Raw genomic sequence first — 12,241 nt, 5'->3', positions numbered from 1 at the left:
GGGGGTTGCGAGCACACCTGCGTGCAGCAGGCCCAACAGAGGGGTCTCCCACTACTGCTGCCAGGAGCCCATAGCCAGCCCAGAGGGACACTGTCCTGAACCTAGGAGCCAAAGGAGTTTAGAGAGAACCAGGAAACCCCAAAGCAGATGGAAAACAAAAGGAAGAGGAAAAGAATTCAGTCCCTCAGGCTCAATAAGAGGTGTTTATCAGTAAGTCTCATCTCAGGGCAGGTGAGTGGCCAAGTGGTTAAGACACCACGTGGGATGGCCACACTCCATATCAGAGTGCCTGGATTCACGTCCCAGAGCTGGTCTCGGCTCTGCTCTCTGCTTGAGCTCTCTGCTAATGTGCACCTTGAAGGGCAGCAGGTGATACCTCGAGTACATGGGTCCCTGCCACCCCCATGAGACCCAGGCTGAGTTCTAGACTCCTGGCTTTGATCTGGTCCAGCTCCAACTATGGTGGGCATTTGGGGAGTAAACTAGAGGATGGGAGATCTTTCTCTCTATCTTACACACAAGAAATACAAACTTATAATCATTTTTAAAACAAGTCCCATTTAAGAAGCTAACTCAAACCTTTTAGCATGCTATTCTGGCTCCACCAGTAACCATGTTCTCCTGAGGGGAACGCATCACATTCTGGCCATAGTTTGTCTGCTTATAAGATTTTTTTAAAGATTTATTTTATTTATTTGAAAGACACAGTTACAGAGAAAGGAGAGGCAGAGAGAGAGAGAGAGGTCTTACATCTGGTGGTTCACTCCCCAATTGGCCGCAATGGCTGGAGCTGAGCCAGGAGCCAGGAGCTTCCTCCGGGTCTTCCATGTGGGTGCAGGGGCCCAAGGACTTGGGCCATCTTCTACTTCTTTCCCAGGCCATAGCAGAGAGCTGGATCGGAAGTGGAGCAGCTGGGACTAGAACCAGCGCCCATATGGGATGCCAGCGCTTCAGGCCAGGGCTTTAACGCCCTGCACCACAGCACCGGCCCCCTGCTTATAAGATTAAAGGTCTTAGATTTAACTTGAAGTTAAAACCTCACATCTGCACTCAGCATTGTGGTATAACAGGTTAAGTTACCACTTGTAGTGCCAGCCTCTCACATCAGAGTGTCTGGTTCGAGTCCCGGCTGCTCCACTTCCAATACAGCCCCCTGCTAACACATCTAGGAAGGCAACCGAACTGCCACCCATGTGGAAGACTCAGCTGTGGTTCATGGCTCCTGGCTTTGGCGTGGCCCATATCTGGCAATAGTAGCCATTTGAGGCGTGAACCAGCAGATCCAAGATTTCTCTCTCTCTCTCTCTCTCTCTCTCTCTCTCTCTCTCTCTCTCCCCCTCACTTTGTAGCTCTGCCTCAAATAAATCAGTCTTTTATAAAAAATACAAATTTATTCGATTTTTTCCTATTTTGAAACCATACTGTAAGTAGTACATGGAAGAAGAAACAAAGAAATTGGGGAAGAACAGACTCAGGATGTCCTCTAAATGTAGGGGCGAGAATGTGGACTGAGGAACTAGAAGAGATAGAAAGTAAGAATCAGGGGCCAGCAGAGAGGCATGAAAGTGAGAAGCAAATCCCTTCACACTCAGACCGTGAAAGACCAAGAGCCACCAAGGGTAAGGCAAAGGCAGGAGCTGCAAAGACAGCCGACGATGAAACCCCAGACTCGCACCCCCAGCCCACCAGCCAGCCTGCCAGCCTTCCCCTCCCCCAGCAGGACATGACAGGTTTATTCTAGGGAAAGAAAGTGAAGCAGAGTGGCTGCCAACCCCCAAAGCACCAGGCAGGAAGAGACATCTGTCGCTCCCCCTCTTCATGGAGGAACGACACTAAACCCTGCCTAGGCTTCATATCCGAGTCACGGCACCATTATTTCGCTCCCCGTCTTCGTGGAGGAACAACACAGGACCCTGCGCTGTTCTTTTGTCTGCTCGGCCCTTCCCGGGTTTGCTGCTGGTTCTTCCCGGGTTGGCTACCATCCCTCCACCTCCGTGGAAGGGCGGTTCCCCCTGCCACATTCCCCACTTCCGTGGGAGAGCGGCACACCGCCGGCCGGCTCTCTCGGGGGCTGCACAGGTGTTCCTTCAGGTAGATGTTCCCCTTAGATGTTCCTGGTGCATGTTGTCTCTCTCCTCCTTTATAGTCCTCTTCCACCAATCCCAACTCTGCTACCCACACGCCGAGTACGCTGCTCTCCTCCAATCAGGAGCAGGTCCTGCAGCTTGTCAAGTTGGTGAGAGACAGCTGGGTAGAAGCTGTTGCCTCCTCTCCCAGCGCCATATTGTGGGAGAGCAGACGCATAGAATAAGTCTTAATTCCAGTAACTTAGTCTAGTCCGAGTTGCTCCCTACAACATCTACTGATAACCAGCACAGGAGGGCAACTGGATACCAGCCCCTACTCAGCCTGCCTAAAAGATGATGGTGAGTTCTTCTCTGGAGAAATCAAACAGTCCCAGCAAATTCACTGTAGGGGAAGAAAAAAAATCCTCTACCTTCCTAGCTTCATGGTTGGGTCTACAAAGTAAACCAAAGACAGAGTAACACATGCATCACACTACATGGGTGAACTTGGTGATGGGCACCTTGCTGATGAAGGGGTGGCCAGAGGCTGAGACTTCTACAGCATGTTAACCATGAGCAGTAAATTTGAGGAGTAGTAACAGGACAGAGGAAAGGGGAGGTAGGACTCTAAGGGCAGTGCACAAATATATGGGGAAAAATAAACACACAGAGGAAACCAATGGGAAGCAAGGCTATTTAGCGAGCTTCGTTAGGTGGCTTTCCTGTGCTTGGTGCCTCTGGGCTGACAGAGACTCAGCGCTGTTTCCTGGTGGTAAGAGGCAGTAGTTTTGCACTTCCCAATTCAGGAAAAGGGACACCACTGCACATGTGTGCCCTGGTGTTGAGTAACTTAGGGGGAAGCAGACAGCTGGTGTAGAATCTGCTTCTTCTCAACCACCTTCAGCTCAAAATAATCCTTATTCCAGAGTGGTATGTTTTGGGGTCACATCTTCTGCTATCTGATATGACCTGTGAAAATAACTCATAAGTCTTTCATCAGAAAAACAAATGGGGCCGGCGCCGCGGCTCACTAGGCTAATCCTCCGCCTAGCGGCGCCGGCACACCGGGTTCTAGTCCCGGTCGGGGCGCCGGATTCTGTCCCGGTTGCCCCTCTTCCAGGCCAGCCCTCTGCTGTGGCCAGGGAGTGCAGTGGAGGATGGCCCAGGTGCTTGGGCCCTGCACCCCATGGGAGACCAGGAAAAGCACCTGGCTCCTGGCTCCTGCTATCGGATCAGCGCGGTGTGCCGGCCGCAGCGCGCTGGCCGCGGCGGCCATTGGAGGGTGAACCAACGGCAAAGGAAGACCTTTCTCTCTGTCTCTCTCTCTCACTGTCCACTCTGCCTGTCAAAAAAAATAAATAAATAAAAAAAATAAATAAATAAATAAAAAAAAAAGAAAAACAAATGATAACAAGAGTTAGAGAGAATAAGAGAAAAGGGACTGCTCAGGCATTGCTGATAGGAATCTTAATTAGCATAGCCATTGTGGGCAATGGGATGGAGGGTCTGCAAAAAGCTAAAAACTGAACCACCCTGTGCTCCAACAGGCCCACTTCCAGGTACGCATCCAAAGGAACTGAAATCAGTACGTCACGGGATGTCTGCACTTCCATGTTCACTACAGCTTTATTCAGAAAAGCCTTTGCTTTTTAACTTAAAAGCTAAAGGACTAAATGTCTGTCCCTGCTGTAACCCATGCCCATCACCAATGCCCTCTAGCTGAAGACCACCTGGGACACAGCTGTAGTTGAACAAACTGAGTTTATTGTTTGTTTTGGTGGAAAACACACACACACACACACACACACACACACAATGGAGGACTGTTATGAATCTTGGTGAAAAGGAATTGAAAAGGATTTTATTCTAGGATTTTGGTTTGCATTGGGAGACCTAGAGGAGAGTTGAAGCAGTGAGACAGTCCCCTTACTTGGATGACAAAGAATGGGGCAGGTTTCTCTGGACATCTCACATGGCTAGAACGGGGAAGCCTAGACCAAGGCCAGGGCTGTACTTGGTAAAGAGCAGCAGTCACTCGCCTTAGCTGGGAGAGGAGGGTGTTTGATATCTTGTGGTTAGGACAATGTGTCTGCTTTGTCCAGAGTCAGATGTGGTAGGTGTGTCTGTGTTCATCCATGACAACCACACAGTGGCCTTGCTTGACATGATGTTCTGTGGTTATTCACGTTCATGTTCAATGGGAGAACACCAAGGTCTACTTGGTGAACCAGGTCAGCTCCTGACGCCAGGGGCTGCTGTTCTGTTTCTCAGTGGTCAGCTGTGAAGTGCACCAGGTCTGCACCTGCGCCACGCCAAGCAGGAAAAGGGTGCGTCCATAGGGACCGGAAACGGGCCAGCCACACAGCAGCAGCCTAAAGCCGAGGCTACGGTCTGCACCTGATTGGGTTCCCTGTGTCTGACCTCAATTGGTTAAATTTAAATTCACAATTAGTTAGGTGTAATCTGATCTTTAAGCCCTTACTTCTGGGTCTCACTATGAGGAAGTCAACCAGCTGCTCCAAAACATGTTCCTCTATAAAGGGACTTCTAAACCTTCACGGGAAATGGAGTTAAAAGACAAATTTATTTTGTTGTGAAAATTTTGAAATCCATGCATAGTTTTTGAATAATACACATTTCCCATGAACTATGTTTTAATTGCTTATTATAAATTTATCTGAAAGACAGAGAGAGAAAGAAATATCAGGATCTGCCATCTGCTGGTCCATTCTCAAATGCCTACAGCAGCTGGGGCTGGGCCAAGCCAAAGCCAGGAGTCTGGAATTCAGTCTAAGTCTCCTAGATCTCCAGGCCTCAGGTGGAAAATTACATCAGAGCAGGGACCCAAAAACTTGAGCCATCGCCTGCTGCCTTCTGGGGTGCGTGTTAGTAGGAAGCTGGATCCGAAGTGGGGCTGAGACTCAAAGCCCAGGACTCCAGCATGGGTGCAGCATCATCCTGAGTGACACATTAACCACTGCACCAAATGCCTGGACCTCCATGAACTTTGTGAATACCCCTCGTAGGCATGGATGTCACATTTTTGCACCGAAGTAAATTTATGTTTTCATTATAGTTCCCATGAATTTTTTAGGTACTCTTGTATTTAGACTTTCAGGACCTGGATGTAAACTGTGGAGGAACGAACATCTCAGGAACCAGTCACCTGCAGCTGTCACTTTGATGCAGCCATCATTGTGGGGATGGAGGCAGCACCCTCACCTGTGGACGCAACCCCAGGACATGGCGGATTTTACCGGTATCTGAAAACAGAGAACTGGGGGCTGGCACGAAAGGGGTGGAACGGTTTATCATTGTCGGAAGTAGTCATCTGCTTAGATGAAAGCCATAAAAAAAATTCCATGGAATTTATTTCAAACCCAGAGTCTTAGGAGGGAATTAAAAAGACTTCAGCAGGAACATGCTGTCTCTATAAATTAGGTTTACTCAGTGACTCGAGGGAGAATTGGATCAGCTTAAGAAATAAGTTTTAGTCTTTCAGTCAGAACACTGGCTGCGGGAAAGGAAAAGGGAAAAACATTCAGATTAAACTCCACGGAGGGAAGGCTTGCCTCGGGAGAAAAGTCGGAGACCTCAGGGCAGAGCTAAACAGGCCTGGAGGGAAACGGGCTACACTCGGACCTGCCTGCTCATCAGGCTGTGGTCAGGAGTGAGGACGATGCTTCCTTACTGAGCTTAGATCAGAGGAGGGGATGGGGCCGAGGCAATCCAGGACAGGGACCACAAAGAGCCGGGAAATGATGGCCTGGGCACTGCGAGGCTCAGGACAGTCTCCGGAGCCAGCCTCGCCAAACTCAGGTGGAAAATTCATCAGCGCGATGGGACACTGCCTGGGATGATGCAGCTCTCACAGGACGTGGGTAAAACAGGTGCACTGACTCAAAGGAGGGAGACAAGGGAAGCCAGCAGGAACACTCAGGAATTGGTAAGAGAATGTTAACATCTGGAGCAGACGCAGGCTATGTGGTGAGAAACTGGGCCTAAGGAATACACAGGATGAGAGGTAGGGAAGAGGGATGATGGCATAATGCATAGGTTGTTAGGGTAAGTACCCAGCCTGGGTTAGAAGCTGGACCTGCTAGAGGATCTCTCCTGGGAGGAATCACCTGATTCAGGTAGGGGAGGGTGCAGGATTTGTTGACACAATGAAGAACCCCATGCCCTCCCTGCTGTGAGTCCAAGGACATATCAGGGCCATCTGGGACTGCTAAGCCAGTAGTTCAATAAGCAAGGGGGATGTACAAGCTGGAGCAATCCACCCCGACTGCCAGGAAGAGTCAGGACTGCTGCTGTGTAATGTGGGCCAGGAGTGCTGCGGCCTCCTGTGGTTCAAGGGGTGCTCCTGGAAGCTTGCTGGCATCGCCATCAACAGCAACCACAGCCCAGCGTGGGCCAAGTGACCAGGAGTTCTGCTGTCTTGGGGCTGAAGGTCTGGGTGACCCCACTCTCCTTGGAGCCTAGATGAGCAGGCCAAGGTGACAGGGAATGATCATGGAAGGTGACGGTAAATAGAGGACAGGTCTTCAAAAAGCTCATGGAAAATGGTCACCCTCTCCTAATTCCATTTTCCACAACCTTTCTCAAGTGCCCTCTTGTACTAGGATAGAATTTATACTCCCTGGACCGGCTGCAGTACCGGGGTGCTCATCTTGCATGCCCTCTGTAGCACTGCCACGAGCTGCTCCCTTGGTGAACCCATGGCAGAACGGTGTGAACGTGATGCAGGGCACTGAGTGGTCGCTGGGACTGCAGGGCTGCGGCAGTCTTACCCAGTGCCTCTCCCACATCCCTTCCCCCTCCCTGCAGCAGGCTCCAGAGGCTCACCTGACTGCCGGCTTAGTGTGCACATGTGACTTTGCCTGAGGGTTTTCCTGCCCTCCAGAGCCTGCAACGTCTTACACAGCTCCCTCACTCTACACTAGCCCCCGGAGCTCCCCAGGCAGCTTGCACACAACTCATCCACGGTGCCGGTTGGCTTAATAATGTTCCCTGCTTGGGCTGCCTTCCCTTCCCAGTCTGTCTTCTCCACGCCCCTTGCTGGAGTTTCCTGCACCTTCAAGTTCATGTTTCCAGGTCTGATTCAGTCAGAAGCCTGCCTAAGACAGTCGCCTGCAGAGGCTTCTAGAGAATCAACCCATTGTTTTTTTTTTTTATTTAAGAGGCAGAGAGACAGACAGAGAGCTCCCATTCACTGGTTCACTCCCCAAATGTTCACAATAGCAGGGGCTGAGCTGGGGCGGAAGCCGGCAGCAATGAACTCAATACAGGTCTTCCGCGTGGGTGGCAGGAACCCCATTACTTGAGCCATCACCACTGCCTCTCAGGGTCTGCATTAGCAGGAAGCTGGAGTCAGGAGCCAAAGCCAGGAATTGAACTCAAGCACTCAAACACAGGATGCACACATCCTGACTGCAAGGTAACCACCCACTCCCCCACCTCACTGCTTTAACATTTTGCAAACAAAGAATATTTAAAAATACTTGCAAACAAGGGTTTTTCTTGCCTGGCTATGTAACATGAAATTGTCCTACTGAATATTTGGCCAAAAAGAAACATTTTTCATATCAATCCTCCAGCTAATAAATAAAGGGAAATGAATGAAAACATCAGCTACTACTATTGCTGAATCTAGGCAATAATCATTGAAACGAAGAAATATCATCATCATATCATGTCTCCTTTTGCAATATCACAGCCGCATCTCTGATGGAGTTGTTTTGTTTTTTGTTTTTTGTTTTTGTTTTTGTTTTTTGTTTTTTGTTTGTTTTTGACAGGCAGAGTGGACAATGAGAGAGAGAGAGACAGGGAGAAAGGTCTTCCTTTTGCCATTGGTTCATCCTCCAAAGCCAGGAGCCAGGTGCTTCTCCTGGTCTCCCATGGGGTGCAGGGCCCAAGCACTTGGGCCATCCTCCACTGCACTCCCAGGCCACAGCAGAGAGCTGGCCTGGACGAGGGGCAACCGGGACAGAATCCGGCGCCCCAACTGAGACTAGAACCCGGTGTGCCGGTGCCGCAGGTGGAGGATTAGCTTATTGAGCCGCAGAGCAACTCTGATGGAGTTTTGTGCTCCAAAATTCACTGCTGAATCTGATCAAACCTCTAGAGCTACCTACTGATGTATACAAAACATGAAAAACAAAGAGAACAGTAAATGCCACTCAAGAGAGGCAATTGGCCAAATCCAACTGTGAGATCTCAGCTGAACAAGCCAGCCAATTTCTTCTTCTATTGCTACTACTACTACTAATAATATCAAGGAAAAAGAAATGGAGAGAAAAATTCATATCCTTAAGAGATATTGGGGCCGGTGCTGTGGCACAGTAGGTAAATCCTCCACCTGCAGTGCTGGCATCCCCTGTGGGCACAGGTTCTAGTCCCAGCTGCTCCTCTTCCAATCCAACTCTCTGCCTATGGCCCAGGAATGCAGTGGAAGATGGCCTAAGCACTTAGGCCCCTGCACCCCCGTGGGAGACCCAGAAGAAGCTCCTGGCTTTGGATCGGCTCAACTCTGGCTGTTGTAGCCATTTGAGGAGTGAACCAGTGGATGGAAGACCTTTCTCTTTGTCTCTCCTTCTCACTGTCTATAACTCTACCTCTCAAATAAATAAATAAAATCTTTAAAAAGGAGAGAGAGAGAGGGAGAGAGAAAGATTTAACCAGCTGCACTGATGAACCTTTTTTGGACCATCCAAGCCGGGGCGGGGGAAGGGGGGAGTGGAGTGCAGGAGACAAGGGGAGGAGCACAGAGGGCTCAAGACCTGCGCCCCGTTTTCAAGTAGCTTGTCCTTGAAAGAGAAGCCTATGTTTATTCAGTGTGGTTTATCTACTAATTGCCTGGCTGTCTAGCAAGGCTGCTTCTTCCCATCACAGAGGAAAAAATAAATGAAAAGCCTGAGTGGAACTGGAGACAGCTTTGAAAATGAGAATGTGAACTTCAAGAGCCTCGAGACTCTATTTTTAAAATCAGCTGAAACTTCAGCTGAGAACCCCTGCAGTTCATAAAAATCTTCGGAGGAAACAGCAGAAGGAAGTGTCTAAACTTTATTATTGCTGACATTTTATTTACTTATTTTTATTTGAAAGTCACAGAGAGACAGACAGACAGACAGACAGACAGAAAAATCTTCTTTCTCTTGCTTCATTCCCCAAATGCTTTGCAAGAGCTGGGGCTGGACCAGGCCAAAGCTGAGAGCCCAGGACCCAGTCCAGGTCTCCCAAGTGGGTGGCAGGGACCCAAATTCTTAAGCCATCACCCACTGCTTCCCAGGATGTTAACAGGAAGCCTGAATCAGCAGAGCTGGGCTCAAACCCATACAGGACGTGGACATCTTAACTGCTGTGCTAAATACCCACCCAGCAAGCCCCCTCACTCTTACAGCACTCTCACCTTTTCCCTTTCCTCTGCTTGCCTGCTTACACAGAAAACAGTTTTCCTGCTGTGCGCTAAACATCCTTGCAGCTCTGCGGAAAGAGCACCTGTGCCCAAGAAACTTCGTGAAGACTCAAGGACTGCTTTTGACATCACAGAGAGCTTGAGCACAAACGCTTTTACCGACTTATTCCAGGGGCAGCTTTTCCGGAGGTGCAGACCTGTTTTGAAAGTCAAAGAAAGGAGATGCTATTCATTTGCATAAATACCTGCTTCAGCATTTCCCCACTTCTTCTACCTGAGCAGGTGCACAGTCCTTTCATCACAACCATCAAGAAAGGAAAGCTTGCAATTTCCATCATTTAAAAGATAAGAAAGCCCAAACAGAGTTGGGGGTGGGGGGGTGGGCAAGACCGTGAGAAACAGACACACACATAGAAAGACACGGTAGGGGCAGAAGGAGCACAGGGAGGGGGTGGGGAGGGGGGTGGAGAGGAAGAGAATGAATACATGATTTTATATTTTGCTTTGGGCTTTTTCTGAATAACAGATAACTCCTTTGAGTATAGAAAGATGGTTTTAAAAGATCTGTCCTATACAGGGGTGGAAAGCTAAAGACCTTTCAAAATATTCACCCCAAAAATATGTAAAGGAAGAGCATTCAGAAGAAAGAATTAAATTAATTTTCTAGTTGTCTATATGCATCCCTTCTCATAATCTGAGAAGAGGATGTTGCAGACGACACTTGGGGACAGGGACTGAGGCTACAGAGGATGCATTTTGGAGAAGCCCAGGGATGGCTACATTTCTTTACATGAGAAGAAGTGAGACAGAAAGATCTAGAAAGGAAGACTCAGAGGAAGGTGTGGAGGAGGGGAGGATGGCTGCTCTAGGAAGTGAAGACAGCGATGGATACAGAGGACATCTATAGAGCTTTAGCTGCAGGAGACGCCACATAGGATTCTACTGCGCCCCCCCCCCATCCTCCAAAATCTGCAGAATAATACTCAGCATTCATTGAGGCTTAGGGAGACAGAGAGAGAACAACTGACACCTCTGTGCAGACCTGAGAGATGGATGCTTTTGGTTTACAGGACTCATGACCCAGAGATGAAGACCTGTACAACCTAACCGCATTCACCACCTCGCCTTGCATAGACTCAGATGGCGAGGGTAGAATCCATTCAGTGAGAAATCTGATCCCTTAGTGAGAAAGTGACTAGGGTTCTCTGCTCTCCTCATCCAAACCCTTGAGGCAACTGACTGGCTGGTTTGTCAGCTCGTCTCACCGATGATCAACACCAAAATTACAAAACCGCAATTTAGTCTGTGAGTCACCCACGGGTAGGCAGCTGCCACTGCGCATCCAGCTCCCGTCTTTAACTCACTTCCTGCAGGCAGGAGGGGTGGGGAGAGGTGAGGAAGAGGTGGAGATTCTACTTGATTCATCAAACACTTGAGCTTCAAGAACTATATTAACATCTGATAGTACAAGATAGCTGCATTAAAAAAAATTCAATGTAGGGCAGGCATTTGGTCTAGCAATTAAGACACCCAAGTCTGGGGCCCCGGCACCGTGGCTCACTTGGCTAATCCTCTGCCTGCGGCGCCAGCATCCCATATGGGTGCCATGGTCTAGTCCCGGTTGTTCCTCTTCCAGTCCAGCTCTCTGCTGTGGCCCAGGAGGGCAGTGGAGGATGGCCTGAGTTCTTGGGCCCCTGCACCCGCATGGGAGCCCAGGAGGAAGAACCTGGCTCCTGGCTTCGGATTGGCTCAGCGCCAGCCGTAGCGGCCATTTGGGGGATGAACCAACAGAAGGAAGACTCTCTCTCTCATTGTCTGTAACTCTACCTGTCAAATAAATAATCTTTAAAAAAAAAAAAGGACACCCAAGTCCCACACCAAAGTGCCTGGGTTGGGTTCCGCACTGCCAACGTGGATTCTGGGAGACGGCAGATGATGGCTCAAGCAGTGGAGTCTCTGAAATCCACAGAGGAGACCTGGATGCAGTTCCTGGCCTCAGCCTAGCCCAGTCCTATTCATTGAAGGCATTTGGAGAATAAGCCAACAGATGGCAGCTTTCTTGTCTTCTCTCTCTCTGCCTCTCTCTCCTCTCCTGATATCCTCCCCTCTCCCATCCCTTGAATTAAAAAAGAGTTCAGAAAAGCGAAGTTACAGCCTTTGCAATGGGAAGATGAAGATGTTACATTGTTTAACCCAGGCTTTATTCACCTGCTATCAGAACCGGTGAGCTTTACCGCGGCCCAGTGGCTCGGTTCAGTCTGCCAGACCGTGCCTGATGCCCGGCATGTGCACCCGAGCCTCCTTTCATGCTGGCCATGACTTACAGCACCACATCCAAAGGAATGAGCAGCCATCGAAGTCCCTACAACGAACCCCTGCTCACACGGGCTGCTCCCACCACGTTCAAGGCGCCATGCTGCCTACCAGAGAGCTCAGAGAAACAACTAGGCACATGGAGCAAACTGAGACCAAAGTGACGCATGACAGCAAGCATGGTACAGTTTCTCTAGTAGAACATTTGAGCACGGAGGGAGGGGGTATTTGTTTGGTCTACTTGTATCTGGTCTACTCCCAAAAACTGTGTCAAGAGTTTTATAACAAGAATTTTAAACACACACACACATACACACACACAAATATGACTTGGAAACAGCTAAAATATTAAATATGTAAGCAGTCATTTAACAACTTTGCTGAATGTTATACATGGTACTGGCAGCAGAGACAAACAGAAATAAAATGGCTTACAAATTATTCATTC

The sequence above is a fragment of the Oryctolagus cuniculus genome, chromosome 16 (assembly GCF_964237555.1).
Source record: "Oryctolagus cuniculus chromosome 16, mOryCun1.1, whole genome shotgun sequence".
In the NCBI taxonomy this organism is placed as follows: domain Eukaryota; kingdom Metazoa; phylum Chordata; class Mammalia; order Lagomorpha; family Leporidae; genus Oryctolagus; species Oryctolagus cuniculus.
The sequence above is the reverse complement of the archived record's forward strand: the minus strand, read 5'-3'. Positions refer to the sequence as shown.